We start from the raw sequence: 5,654 nt of genomic DNA, 5'->3' as shown, positions 1-5,654 counted from the left end.
AACTTTGAAAATATCAAACCGAATACCGAACGCCCAACCCTACTTAAGGGAAGTGGCGAAGCCAGATTTTTTGTTTAAGGGGTTTAAAGTATAAAGAAGAAATTCAGGTGGTAATGCAAGTGCAGGGTGAGCGTAATAGCCCTCTCAACATGCTCTTTGTACAAGCAATCAATGATACCAAAAATAAAGATATGTTGAATAATGATTTTTAGTGGATTGGTGGTATTATAAGTTAATTCTTAAACACATGGAAATTAGAGGATGAAAAGGCGAGACAGGGAAGAAAAATATTTAATTTACCCTGCTAAATTTAACTTATCTTATCATACCACATTAAACATTTCTTCCCGATTTTACCCTGCTCTATCAAGTATTCTTAAAATTTGTTGTGCTTTTTATACTTTTAGTTTATAATGTTTTACTTTTTTTTTTTGCACTTTTTTAAAATTTTAAATTAGTATCCATTCAATCACATGTTATTATGAAAATGGTCAAGATTCTCTAAAAGTGTGCAAGAATAGAGTTACTAATATTATAATACATATTCAGAAGAAAAATAAATGACATCGTTGAAATTTTAAGTTTATATAGTTCACTTAACTAGGTTAGTCATCATTTACAAAAAAGACAAATGAGGAATAAATCAAATAAGTTTAGTTTCCATCTTTCTAAAATAGAATTGAAAAAATAAAACAGAAATTCCATGAATTCTATTAAATTGATATTGTTAAAAGGGTGTTGATGATTTTCAATTTTCTTCATTCAATTACATCTAATTTACCTTATTAAAAAAATTATATTTCTATCTCATTTTCAAGATTAATATAATTCATCATTTTTAAAAGAGTTTATTCAAGTTAGTAAATAAAAAAAGAGTTACGTTGAAATAAAATGAATAATAAATATAAGAAGAATAAAAAATAAAAATAAAAAGAATGTATCTAATAAATTTAAACAAAGACAAAAGAAAAAAAAGAAATGTTATAAAAGAAAAAAATAATTAAAAAGGATTCAAAAGCCGAAAAGTTGAGCCCAACTAGTCTTTAATCTGGGACTTCACCATTTTCCAAAGCATTAAAAAGGAAAAAAAACTTTATGCATGTACGATTTGAACCTCTAGATTGCATGTTGTATATGTTACTTTTTGCGCTCAACTAGGTACATTTTTAATATACTCATGTTGTTGATGTCTGTGAATACTGACATGAGTTTATTAAATGTTGTGTGTAATTTATTTTTAATATGTTCATAAAAAATTATCGTCTTTATTACCTTATATGAAAGACGTCGATTGTTGTACTGGTGTGGGGAACGTTGATGATGTTGATACAAAGGATGAGTATACTATTATAAATATATTGTTGATTTTGATATGACTTTTGTTTGAGTGACCAATTTTATTTTTTGAATATCACATTTATAATGATTTTCCTATTTTATTTTAGGGATCAAAATAATAATCATGACGATTGTTATGACTTATTTACTGTTACAATAAGATAATCTTTGTTGATATTTTTATTTACGAATAACTTTATTAACTAATTTTTATTTATATAATAGTTGGATTAAAAAAAAGAATGTCACTTTAACATATAGACAGATTACTAATGTTGGATTAGCTTTGGTAAATATTACATAATGATATTATTTTGATACAATACATTTTACAAATTCACTCTAATACAATATATTTCAAGATTATGATTGAATTTTGTAATTGATGAAACAAAATCTTAATCTTGACAATGCCGTCGGATTAGGCCAAAAAATATACTAATTTATAATAGCATTGATGAATGAAGGATTTTATTCATTTCAATTTATATTACGAAACTTAATTAATTTGAAAAATAGAAAATGAAGACTTTTAAAATTTATGATCTTAAATATGATATAATATTTATGTGGTTATTAAATTTTTTTGAGCTGAGGGTCTTTTGGAAATATCCTCTCTATCTCCATGAGGTAGTGATAAGATCTGCGTACTGTTTATCCTTCACAGACCTCACTTGTGAGATTTCACTGGTATGTTGTTGTGGTTATTCAATTTTCTTAAATTTGCATTCTTTAACTTGTCATAACATTTATTTGACAGTAACAGACTTGTTTTTAAGGATACAATGCAATGCTCAATTCAATTATTTCAAATTTAAAGAAGTATCTTTCTTTTTGGATTGGACGATTAAAAAATAATGTCATTTTTTTAACGGATGGGGTAACATATTTTTAGGAAGAACTTCAATAATCCTACAATTAAAGATTAAACATTGTAAGATATTGACGAAAGAAACTTCATATGAAACATAGCGTCGCTTTGGCCGAGTGGTTAAGGCGCTTGCCTGCTAAGTAAGTGGGGTTTCCCCGCGTGAGTTCGAATCTCACAGGCGACGTTTGATGTTCTTTTTTTAAAATTTATAGTTTTAAATTATAAATAGAACTCTGCGTTTCAATTTTTGTGAAACTTTTTAGATTTCGAAATTTAAATAAGACTTTTTTTGATCCTCCATTTCATCCACTCCGCTAATACGATGTGTGACATCATCCTCGATCTTTTATTTTCTTAGATTATTAACCTAAGATACTTGAAGCTTCCTTTCTTGGAGATGAGTTGTGTGTCGATCTCATTCCCATAACCGCCTCAAGTGATGCGTCACTAAACTTGCACTTCATGCACTCTGTTTTTGTTCAACTCATACTATAGTGTATATCCCCAAATCTCCGGTATATTATTAACTTTGTTGCATGTCTCGTCAATCAATACTATGTCATCAGAAAATAACATGTACCATGGTACCTCTAATATGTTGCGCCAATTCATCCATCACTGAGACAAATAAACGCATGCTAAGAGATGATTTCTACATAACCCCATCTCGACTATGAAGTTTCTAAGTTCCCTTCCACTATTCTCAGTACTCGAATTTTGACTCCATCATACATAGCCTTAATCACTCTAATATAGGCCACAAATATATCTCTAGATGCTAAACATCTCCATAAAACCTACCTTGAATTTATTCAAATTAAAAAAAATAATCTCAAACTAAAAATCTAAAACTCTCTCTAATTGTTTAGTCTCATTTCATCATCTTTTTCTTTATCGTGTACTAATGACTAAAGCAAGTACATTATCCTACAACTCTTGCTCTGCTTCCATATTTGATACTTCATTTTCTTCAAGTTTCTTTGAGCTATTTAATTAATCTTTTTTCAAGTCGAGAAAAACATAAAAGATAGTAAAGTCTCAGGCTAAATTCTAAACTTAAATCTCTTTTCAATTTCAAATTTTTATTTGAACTTTTTATTATTATTGATTCATTTGAACCATTACTAAACTAACATAATTTCATAATCTCGACAATTGCTTATTTATATGCTATTATGATCGTTCATGACAGATCGCTATGCAGGGGCGGTTCGATAGGATTAGAAAAAAAGGCAAAAGGCTTTAGGCCCCCAAATTTTAGGAGCTTCATATTTTTCTTTAGGAATAATAGGTTATAATAAAGAGAGAGAATTATTAGAAGAAATTTGACACATCTGAAGTAAAGATTAAATTGATTGATTATAGTATCAATTGAAAAAAATATAGTAAAAGAAATCAATTATAAAAAATTAACAACTCTGCTTCTCAAAAAAATAAAAGAATAAAATCCGTAAGAAAAAAATAGTAATTAACTTTTTAAAATTCAAAACTTCCATTTAATTTTCACCTTAGGTCATTATGATATTAGAATTTCTTTTGGTATCACTTTAATATATTGTTCTGGAGACTCTATTCCAACAAAAATAATCTATTTATATTTAAGTTTTTTTTTTGGGAATCGACCCTACACGAGGCTCCCACCTCTCGTGCACAGTCAGGGATTGAGCATCACCCCCAAGCCTTAACATAAATAACAAACAACAAAAAATACAAGGAGGGGGACATAAAATCTTACCTCCGATCCTATGTTGGTTCATAAGTCGGCTAACCTATTATGGTCGGCTAACTCATCCCCGGAACAGAAAGGGCTAACTAAATAACTAGAAAGCAGTAAACCTATGAGAGGACTCCTCCCGGTACAAGTCGACTAAGAAAGCATAAATGAGGGAGACTCTCCCCTTCCATGAGAAAACAAGAAAGTAACCTACACTAGTCCTATTCAACTACGCTACATATCATACATAGCTAAATTGAAGCAGAACAATTATACGAAACTTCTATCTCGCATGGGATGAGAAATTTCTTTTCATCTTTGTCCTTTTTAGTCTTGTCGTACCAAGTAAATCCAAAGGAATTATGCAACAACATCAAGAGCATGACTATCAGCTAAGGAGGGTAAAATGAAGAGAAGTATATGGAGCTGGAACAGTCAGCAGCCTTGGGGTTGTTGTTGATGAAAATGAGGGGCTGAGTAGTAGTATATTGCAATTTGTAAGTGATGCAGCCCTGGCTTGACCAGCTGCTTGGATGTTTATCTGGTGGTGCCTTGCACATTGGATGGTTCCAGAGCTGCTGTGGTAAGCTTCTTCTGTGCCTGTACACAAACAAATAACCAAACAAGGAGCTTCAAGAAGCTTGGATGTAAGGGAGCTGCTGCAGGATGAGGTCCCAGCATACCAGGATTTTGTCTCCCTTTGTTTGAGGCTCTGGAAACCTGCACAAAGAACCAAAAACAAAACAACACACAACCAGACCAATCTGCAAGCTGCTGTAGTTAGTACTATTAATGTGTGTTGCAGGTTGGTGTAGTTGTTGCTGAAGGGTGTTTTTGTTGGAGGATATAGGCAAGGTCCCATTTATAACCTGTTGCACCATGGTCACAGCACCAAACAAGTGTGAGAGTTGTGTATGCTGTTGCAGACCTGCATCCATCTCCTTATTGCCTCCATTGCTGGAGTGAATAGCTGCTTGTTGTTGAAGGGTATACACAGGAGAGGACCCTGCCTAGTGGTTAGGATCAGCTCCTTTGAGGACCTGCACACCCACAAATAAACAAACAAAGAGCTCCAAGTAGCTTGGATGCAAGGGGGCTATTGCAGGTGTAGTGAGGCCCCTGCATGTATGGCTGTTGTCTCCCTGTGTTTGAAGCTTTGTAGACCTGCACAAACACGTAGCCAAAGAACCAAACAGGTGTGGGAGTTGTAAAGGCTGCTGCAAACCTGTAGACAGCTTCTTGTTGCCTCCAAAGAAGAATTCGTCTGCTCCTTTGAGGGTATCTTATGTGCCTGCACATAACAATTAAAAGAACAAGGAGCAGCAATACTCTTGGGGTGCAAGAGTGCTGCTGCAGGTGTTGCAGGAAAGAACTTGTCATGGGTGGAAGGCTGATGTGTTGGTGAGGTCCTAGCATGGCAGGCTGGTGTCTCCATGTTGTTGCCTTCTATTTTCTAAGGTTACCCAGTTGTTGTTGTACCTACACAAAAACCATCAAAAGAAGACAAGCAACCAAACAAACAGAAAAACCAGGAGAGGCATCCAGTTCTGCACAATCCTTGTGTAGCAGTCTTGGTGAATCTATTTGATTTGGTAGTTGTATCTGTGGTGTACTCTATGTAGTTGTTGTTAATGCATGTTGATGTAAAACTCCAGCAACCTGAAACTACACAACAAACAAACCTACAAAACCAATACAACCTGTGGCTAATGTAGAGTTGCTGTGGATTGG

At 33.0% G+C, this 5,654-nt stretch overlaps 1 non-coding gene across 1 annotated transcript; it reads left to right on the top strand.

The window, feature by feature from the left end:
* Positions 1–2,311: 2,311 nt before the first annotated feature.
* On the top strand, positions 2,312–2,393 carry TRNAS-GCU (transfer RNA serine (anticodon GCU)). The gene has a single exon. It is a non-coding gene; the product is annotated as a tRNA-Ser (tRNA).
* The last annotated feature ends 3,261 nt before the right edge of the window (positions 2,394–5,654 follow it).

This window comes from Solanum dulcamara, chromosome 9 (assembly GCF_947179165.1).
Source record: "Solanum dulcamara chromosome 9, daSolDulc1.2, whole genome shotgun sequence".
NCBI classification, from domain to species: Eukaryota; Viridiplantae; Streptophyta; class Magnoliopsida; order Solanales; family Solanaceae; genus Solanum; species Solanum dulcamara.
The sequence above is the reverse complement of the archived record's forward strand: the minus strand, read 5'-3'. Positions and strand labels throughout refer to the sequence as shown.